This window comes from Phacochoerus africanus, chromosome 7 (assembly GCF_016906955.1).
Source record: "Phacochoerus africanus isolate WHEZ1 chromosome 7, ROS_Pafr_v1, whole genome shotgun sequence".
In the NCBI taxonomy this organism is placed as follows: Eukaryota; Metazoa; Chordata; class Mammalia; order Artiodactyla; family Suidae; genus Phacochoerus; species Phacochoerus africanus.
The window spans coordinates 17,609,830-17,619,560 of record NC_062550.1 but is presented as its reverse complement, the minus strand read 5'-3'; the positions used below and the strand labels follow the sequence as shown (position 1 = coordinate 17,619,560).

At 42.5% G+C, this 9,731-nt stretch overlaps 1 long non-coding RNA gene across 1 annotated transcript; it reads left to right on the top strand.

Moving 5' to 3' along the window:
- The first annotated feature begins 113 nt into the window (after nt 1-113).
- LOC125130783 (uncharacterized) lies at nt 114-9,286 on the top strand. Its single transcript, XR_007135799.1, has 3 exons — nt 114-360; nt 7,288-7,355; nt 9,259-9,286. It is a non-coding gene; the product is annotated as an uncharacterized LOC125130783 (long non-coding RNA).
- Nucleotides 9,287-9,731: the final 445 nt, after the last annotated feature.

Here is a 9,731-nt window from a genome sequence, read left to right as displayed (position 1 = left end):
CGCCCAGGCCCAGCCCCGCCCCCGGCACGGAGAGCCAGGCCCCGCCCCCGCGCCGCCGGCTCCGGGGTCCGCCCACCGGGGGGCGTGGCGCGCCTGCTCCTGGCTCCCGGCTCCCCTGGACCGCCTGAGGGCTGCCGCCCCGGGGCCGCCCACCTCCCCAGCACGGGTCCCGGCCCCTCGGCGGGCGCCCGCGACTCTCCCGCCTGCCCTCCCTTCCCGCCGGCCGCCTCCAGACCACCTCCCGCAGTTTCCCGGCCTTCGTGGCTTGGCTGGCGCGTCCGCGGCGCTCCGACCGACTGGATCCCGCGAGCCCGCTCCCAGGACCAGGGGCTGGACCCAAGATTCATTCCGAATATAGGGGTATCGTTGCACTTCACAAAGCGTTTTTTACTCGATGTGTAGCTATTTTTCATTTTAATTAACTCACTCATTCAACAGCGATTTATTGAGCACCTGTTACATGCCAGGAACTGTTCCAAGCACTGGGCAGACAGCAGTTGGGGAAAAAAAAAAGCAGACAGACTCCCCGAAACCCCTGCCCTCATGGGCGTACATGGGCTTTTCACAGGACCCCAAAGTTACTTCTTTGGAGATTTAGCTCCCACCAAGTGGTGAAGTCGAGAGGCTCCCTATTTACTTTAAGGAATAAAAATGCGAGATAAATATCATGTTGTACAGATAAGGAATTATAAACTGAAAGTCTCAGGGCTGGTAAGTTACAGAGCTCCAGGCGTAGAGCAGCAGAAAGGTCCAACACCATCTCTCCAAGACCTTCGTAATGGTTCTTTTTCCTCTATTCTTCAACACTTAGCTGAGCCTGTGCTCTGTGCTTGGTACTGTGTTAGGTCCTAAATACACAAAAACCTCTGAGCCAGGTCCCTGATTGCAAGGAGCTTAGAGTCTAGCCAGGGAGAAATAGGAGAACAACACGAAGCAGAAGTCTTAAAGGTGACAAATGGGAGGGAAGGAAGAGAGTTATTCTCCGCTGCTGGGGTGAGAAACTTCATCTGGTTTTCATCATAATACCTTAAGTGGCCTCAAATGAGGGCTCAGGCCTGTATTTTTCAAACATTATTGTTGAGCTCTCTAGGCATTGCAGAAGTGATTCAGAAATTCCATAGACTTTTGTCAATCACATTTTATTTTTACAGTTTTTCTTTTTTCTCTTCTCTCTTTTTCTTTTTTAGGGCTGCACCTGTGGCATATAGAAGTTCCTGGGCTAGGGGTTGAATCGGAGCTGCAGCTGCCGGTGACACCGGATCCTTAATCCACTGAGAGAGATCCAACCAGCATCCTCATGGATACTATGTCAGGTTCTTAACCCTCTGAGCCACAACGGAAACTCCTGGTTTTCTTTTTTTTAATGAGATATTTTTTAGAACACATAGACATCTATTTTATTTTATTTTTGTCTTTTGGGGGCCGCACCTGCAGCATATTGAATCAGAGCTGCAGCTGCTGGCCTACACCACAGCCACAGCAATGAGGGATCTGAGCTTTGTCTTTGACGTACACCACAGCTCACAGCAATGCCAGAGCCTTAGCCCACTGAGCAAGGCCAGGGATGGAACCTGCATCCTCATGGATGCCAGTCAGATTTGTTTCCCCTGAGCCACAACCCAAACTCTGACACCTGTTTTAAAGAAAAGAGTCGAATAATTATGTAAGATTTGTTAAGAAAAACAGCTGAGCCCTGCCTCCATCATCTCTCCCTCCTGGAGAGCAGCCATATTCAGCTCTTTAAAGTATTTCTTCTGACATTTACCTTCACATCTCTGGTGTTTCTCCAGCTGTGTTCCTCCCAACAAAGTGAGGAGTCGAAGGAGATATGCCCATCCAAAGCCCACTTACCCCCTTAATAGACCATGTTCTAAATACTTGGAACCCTAGAATCCCCTGCCTAGCTTGCTTCCTGGCCCTGGACCAGCGTCTTCCTTGGCTCTCTCCTCTCAGGGAGACCCGCTGATAGTGTGGGCATCTAGGTCTGAGAGATAGCCAAGGGCAGCTATTCGAAGTAAGAGGAGTGAGCCCAAGCTGGTGTGTCCACAGGAGCCTGAGTGAGGCTCTCTCAATGCAGGACAGAGGCAAGGGCTGAAAGGAAGGAGATCTGGGAAAGAGCCATGGGCTAGGGGCTTCTATTTTCTACTGTAATACTCTGAGGATTCCAAAAATTCTAATTTAGAACCTGGACCTTAAGAAAGTATATTTGTAAAGTTAGGCGTTTAGTTGGTATTTTATTTAACTGTTAGCTTAATTTGTAACATTAATATATGCAGTATGTGACTATTTGTAGTGTTGCCCCAGCCCCCACAAATCTGAGGATGCAACTCTTTCCCTTCCTCTCTCCCCACTGCTTATACCTTATTCTCATCTCCTAGCTGCCAAATTGAAATAATTTTTGTTAGTTCAACTTTCAGTTCTTAAATGTTGTAACTACATGTGCTATTTAGAGTTGAGCCATGTAGAAAACTTAGATTACTCTTCCATTCCTGCACTTTTTATTTTTCCTGGAATTAATAATTATCTGGGTTTTTTCTTTCTTTTGTTTAGCTTTACATGTATTTATCACAAAATCAGCCCCAAAATCTTCCCCCACTTGCCTAAATCTCTTCTCAGAATATCTGGACTCAGCAGATATTCTATCAATCTCATCTTCTTAAAGACCTCTCTGGGAGTTCCCATCGTGGCTCAGTGGTTAATGAATCCGACTAGGAACTGTGAGGTTTCGGGTTCGATCCCTGGCCTTGCTCGGTGGGTTAAGGAGCCAGCGTTGCTGTGAGCTATGGTGTAGGTTGCAGACTCGGCTTGGATCCCGCGTTGCTGTGGCTGTGGTGTAGGCAGGTGGCTACAGCTCTGATTAGACCCCTAGCCTGGGAACCTCCATATGCTGCAGGAGCAGCCCAAGAAAAGGCAAAAAGACAAAAAAAAAAAAAAGACCTCTCTGCTGCAGCCTTCTGACCTGCTCCCATCTGAGTTTATCCTTCACCCTTGTTGCATCTCTGGCAACCTGGCATCTCCTTTCTCATCCCCCTGGGCATTTTCTTTCGTCTCTCCTTTGTTGGATCTTTTAGTTGCCACATCTTTCTCTTTCTCAAATTAGTCCCTTTTGGATCATCTTCCTCAGAAAGGAAGAGGTAAATGATTTTCAAACATTGCATGTTTGTCATTCCCAGTGTTCTGTTGTGACACTTGATCCATTGTTTGGCTGGGTCATGAATTTCTCTGGGATTATGATGGCATTGCGGCATTACCTTCAAGCTTTCATCATTGCTCTTGAGACATCTGAAGCCTTTTAACTCCGTATCATCATCGTAAGTGACTTTCCCCCTCTTTCTGAACCTCTCCTTTGTTGCCAGTGTCCTGAAATGGCAGTAACATGTCTTACAGAGGCTATTTGTAGTGGTGGGCTCTTATTGCCCCTCACTCCTGCAAAATAATCTTGAATCATCCCATTGGTGATTTCTTCCCTTCCATTTTCTCGTTTCTTTTTCGGAACTCCCGTAATTCAGGTGATCTGCTGGACCAGTCTTTCTCGTTTCTTCTTTTCTCTCCTACTTTTCATCTTTTTTGCTTGGTCTTCTGGAAAATTTCCTGGATTTTATTTTCCCATTCTTCTATTGAGTCTCTCAACATTCAAAAGATTTGTATTACTCTCGCTTTATTTTCATTCTCCAAATATTCCTTTTTTAACATCTTATTTTGTTTCAAAGTTGCAGTAGCTTCTCTCTGACACTCTTCATGATTATTTTGCGTAAGTTTTCCTCTTTTTCCATAATCAGTGTTTTCTCTAAATTTTTTTTTTTCTGTGGTTTTGGTCTCTTCCATGTTAGATTCTTTGCTTAAAGTTCTTATAATCCTTGGTTGTCTGCTCACATTTAAGGATGGGTTACCAAAATACCAGTTGGAAGCATTTGTGCTCTGTGGGCTCATGTACATGGGTGAGACTTCTCAGACAAGAGCTTGACTGCAGGGGACCCCTGATGTCACACCTTTAGGCCTTCCTTCTCAGGGTGGTCAGAGATCTGGCACAACCAGTTCTGTTTGCCCTTTGGCCGCATGGTTGCCCCACTACTGCCTTAGGATTCATCGTTTTCCAGTCTGTCAGCAACCACTCATCCATATGCTTAACAGCTCCCTAAGGTATTTTGTTCTTGTCTCCTCTCCTGTTTCCCTGTCTCTGTGCATTTATGCCATAAAAAATCCCTTTGCCACGGTTTTTACTGTATTTTTAGCACAGCAAAATTAGATACATGTGTTCAAGCTACCATTTTTACCCAGAAACTTCAAATATACTTTAACTATTTTAAAAACAGTGGTTTAAATATATATACACTATACACATGCACACACACACACACACACTCAAATACCCTATATATCAAATTTCTGGGTTCATCAAAAACAGGCTTTTTTTTTTTTTTTTTTACTTTTTAGGGCCGAACATGCAGCCTATGGGAGGAAGTTCCCAGGCTAGAGATCAAATCTGAATTGCAGCTGCTGGCCTACACCACAGCTGCAGCAGTGCCAGATCCTTAACCCACTGAGCAAGGCCGGGAATAAAACCTGCATCCTCATGGATACTAGTCGGGTTCGTTACTGCTGAGCCATAATGGGAACTCCAAAACAGGCTGATTGATATTGAATGATTAGATAACAGACATCATGAAGTTGAACGTATAAATATATTCTAATAAGATATTGCTTTTATCTATTTTAGGTAGGTTCTACAGAAGGCTTTGCTTGGAAAAGGGGGTTGGCTGCTTAAAAAAAAAAAAAAAAAAAGGTTTACAAACATCTCTCCTGGGCCAGTGGTCACCTAGTGTGGGCCCTTAAGCTGTGGTAGAGGTACTGCTCCTGACCTTAACTGCATGGGAGGGGGCCTGGAGGAGGGTGCGATCCAGCCCCATGAATAAAGGATGAATAAAGGGAATGAAAATAGAGCAGCCTCACCACCTGAGACTCACCACATTTATTTCCTTCCATTCTCCTAACTTCCAGCCCCTGGCACTGTCTGCACACAACCCCTCCCCAGTCTTGGAAATTATAAAGCATTGCATTTTTTCCTGTTTTTTATCCTCTTTTTAAAACACTGCATTTTTAAAAATCAGGCTTTCTCGTATCATTTACATATAATACAATTCACCAATTTTAAGTGTGTGGTACAGTGAATTTTCATAAATGTATCCAATCAGGTATACGCCACCATAATCGTGACATAAAACATTTCCTTCCCCTGGAAACTTTCTTTGTTCCCTTTTGCAGTCAGGCTGTTCCCCCTGGTCTGGCTGCTGGCACCTACTGATCCGCTTTCTGTCACTATAGTTTTGCCTTTCTAGCATTTCGTGTAAGTGGAATCATACAGTTGGTGGTAATTTTGTGTTTGGCTTCTTTCACTTAGTATAATGCTCTTGAGATTATCCATATTGTTGCATATATCACTAGTTCATTCCTTTTTAATGTGAAGTATTATATTTCACTGCACAGACATACTAGAATTTATCCATTCACCAGTTGATGGACATTTAAGTGGTCGTACCATTTTACATTCTCACCTGTAATATACACAGGTCTCACTTTCCCTATATCCTCCATCACACTTTTTATCATGGGACACATCCTCGTCAGACTTGGCATCACATCTTGGTTTTTACTTGCGTTTCCCTAACAACGCAAGTTAATGATGTTAATCTTTTCATGTGCTTATTAACCATTTGAATATCTTCTCACTCATCCCCAGGGTAGGGGTCGAATCGGAGCTGTAGCCGCTGGCCCACGCCACAGCCACAGCCACGCCAGATCCGAGCTACGTCTGTGACCTACACCACAGCTCACAGCAACACCGGATCCCCGACCCACTAAGGGAGGCCGGGGATCAAACCCCCATCCTCATGGACCCTAGTCAGATTCATTTCCACTGAGCCATGATGGGAACTCCCTGAATATCTTTAGTGATGTGTCTATTCAAATCTTCTACCCATTTTAAAAATTGGATTGTTTTTCTTCTTGTAATTTATATAATATTCTGGATACAAGTCCTTTATTAAACACATATTTTGCAAATAATTTTTTTCCCGTCTGTGACTTCCATTTCATTTTCTTTTATGTCCATGTTATGTCTATGTTTTTCTTGTAATATTTTTGTCTGCTTTTTGTAGCAAGGTGATGCTAACTGCATAAAATGATTTGAGAAGCGTTCTGTACTGTTCCGTTTTCTCAGAGTTTGTTTAGGATTGTGTTATGTTTTCTTTAAATGTTTGGCAAAATTTACCAATAAAGCTATCTGGGGCTGGAGTTTTCTTTGAGGGAAAGGTTTTTAATTACAAATTCAATTTCTTTAGTAGGTACAAGGCTTTTCACGTTTCCTTTTTTTTTTTAGTGAATTTTGATAGATTGTATCCTTCAAGGAATTTGTCCATTTCACCTTATTTACCAACTTTATTGGCATAAAGTTTTCTCATAATATTCTCTTTATTATTCCCACTATAGAGTTTGTAGTGATGTCCCCTTTCTTATTCTTGATGTTGTTAATTTGTTCTCTCTCTCTTTTTTTTTTTTCCTGGTAAAATCAGGCTAGAGCTTTATCAGTTTATTAATCTTTTCAAAGAACCAGGTTTTGGTTGCATTGATTTTCTCCATTTCTGTTTATTTTCTGATTGTTTGTTTTAATCTTATCTGTATAATTTCCTTCTGCTTATTTTGAGTTTCTCTGTTCTTCCTACTCTAGTTTATTCCTCTAAGCACTGCTTTAGTAGTATCCCACAAATATTGATATGTCATATTTTCATTTTTACCCAGTTTGAAATATTTCATATTTTCCCTTGTCATTTCTTTGATTCATAGATTATAGACAAGTGTTGTTGGGCTTTTTTGTTTGGCCATGCCCACAGCATGCAGAAGTTCCCGGGCCAGGGATTAAACCTGCACCACAACTGTAACGAGAACCACAGCAATGACAATGCCAGATCCTTCATCTGCTGAACCATGAGGGAACTCTCCAAAGTGTGTTTTTAACTTACAAATATTTGGAAATTTTCCCAGCTATCACTCAGTTATTAGCTTATATTTTAACTCCATTGTGATCAGAGAACATATTTTGGATGGTTCTAACTTTTTAAGTTTATTGATATTTGTTTTATGGCTCAGATTATTATTCCATGTGCATTTGGAAATAATGTGTCCTGCTGTTGTCTTGAGTGTGATGTTCTTTAAATGTTGATTGAGTCAAGTTGCCTGATAGCGTTGTTCAAAATCTCCATATCCTTACTTATTTTTTTCTACTTTTTCCAGTTCCTGCAAGAGAAGTGTTGAAATCTCTAACTGTAATTGTGGATTTATCCATTTCTCCTTTCACTTCTGTAAGTTTTTGTGTTTTTTTTTGTTTTTTGTTTTTTGTCTTTTTGCCTTTTCTAGGGCCGCTCCCTCGGCAAATGGAGATTCCCAGGCTAGGGGTCTAATTAGAGCTGTAGCCGCCGGCCTACACCACAGCCACAGCAACCAGGATCCAAGCCGTGTCTGCCACCTACATCACAGCTCATGGCAACGCCGGATCCTTAACCCACTGAGTGAGACCAGGGACCGAACCCGCCACCTCATGATTCCTAGTTGGATTCGTTAACCACTGAGCCACGATGGGAACTTCATGTAAGCTTTTTGCTTCATGTATTTTGAGGCTATGTTATTTGGTTCGTACATGTATAGGATTATGTCATCTTTATTAACTAATACCTTTATCATTATGGAATATCCCTCTCTTTTTATCTTTGCTAATATTTCTTGTTCTAAAATCTGAAATTAAGGAGCTCCCTGGTGACTCAGTGGATTAAGGATCCAATGTTATCAACTAATCTTGTGGCTCGGGTCATTGCTGTGGCGAGACTTCCCCCTGGCTCGGGAACTTCTGCATGCTGGGGATGCAGCCAAAAATAAATAAAACCTGAAATTAATATAGCCATTCTAGCTTTCTTTTGGTTGGTAGTAGCATGGCTTATCTCTTTCTACCCTTTTATTTTTAACCTATGTGTGTCTTTTTACTTAAAATGTGTTTCTTGTGGAGTACCCACTGTGACACAGTGGGATCCACAGCATCTCTGGAGCACTAGACACAGGTTCAATCCCTGGCTCAGCCCAATGGATTAAGGATCCAGCATTGCCACAGCTGCAGTGCGGGTCACAGTCACAGGTAGGATCTGATCCCTGGTCTGGGAATTGTGTATGCTGTGGGGCAGGAATAAAAGTGTGTTTCTTGCAAACAGAATATAGTTGAATCTTGGGTTTCTCTTATTTGAATCTCATAATTGCGGTCTTTTTGTTTAGGTCATCTATGTGTGATCTAATTATCAGTATGATTAAGTTTAAAATAAAGAAGAAAGATGGGGGGAGAGAAAGGGAAAAAAGTGGAAAAGATCTCAGATTGAGAATCAGGAAAGCAGATTGAAATCTTGACTGTGTTACTTCCCAGCTCTGTAACTTTAGGTAAATCTCACAACTCCTCAGAGCCTTAGCTGACTCTCACATATTTATAAGGATAAATAAGTGATTTGTAAATTATGGTATACTCCAAAATCATAAGGACCAGGGTGTGAGCACCTCAAAGAGAACTAGGTCCCCCTCTTTTCTGTATTTCCAGCACTAGCCCCATGCCTGGCACATAGAATGTTACCAGTGTGTTCACTGAGTGAATGAGGTAGTGCGAGAATTAGCTTTGAATGAGAGAATGAGTGATAATATGTGAAAGAGGTGGGTGTCAGGTAACAAGTTATTAAGTGGCTATAGCGCTGCCAAGAACTGAATTTAAAATGTTTAATTCCTTGTCTGTTAAATATTTCAGTAGCATGGAAGAATAATTTGCGTGTATATATATTTTTACTTACATATTCATGAATTCGACAGATGTTTATTGGAGTTTCACTGTGGCTCAGCAGTAACGATCGAACTAGTATCCATGAGGACGTGGGTTCAATCCCTCACCTCGCTCAGTGGGTCAAGGATCTAGTGTTGCCACTAGCTGTGGTGTAGGTCGCAGACGCGGCTCAGATCTGGCATTGCTATGGTTGTGGCATAGGCCAGTGGCTACAGCTCCGATTAGACCCCCTAGCCTGGGAACTTCCATGTGCCACATGTGCAGCCCTAAGAAGAAAACAAATGTTTATTAAGTGCCTACTACTATATGCCTGGCAAAATTCTAGTCCTGGGCATACAATAATATCCATTTTAACCATTTGTTTTATTATTTTTTTTTCTTTTTGGCCACACCTGCAGCATGTGAAGTAGCAATCCAAGCCACTTCAGTGACAACACCAGATCACAAGAGAACTCCTGAATCATGTGTTCTAGAGTCTTCTGGCAACAATGATTACCTTCAGTGAAAGTGTTGATTGAGCCCTGACCCCTGGTGCATATTGAAATACATTCCCATTAGTTATTGGTTTGCCGTAATTTTATTTTTTCTTTTCTTCTTTTCTTTTTAGGGCCACACCTGTGGCGTATGGAAGTTCCCAGGCTAGGGATTGAATCAGAGCTGCAGCTGCCGGCCTACACCACAGTCACAACCACGCAGGGTCCAAGCTGCATCTGTGACCTACACCACAGCTCAAGGCAACACCAGATCCTTAACCCACGAGTGAGGCTAGGGAATCAAACCCAAGTCCTCATGGATACTAGTCGGGTTCATAAGCCATTGAGCCACAAAGGGAACTCCTGTAATTTTTTTTTAAATTGTCTTAGGGAAAAGA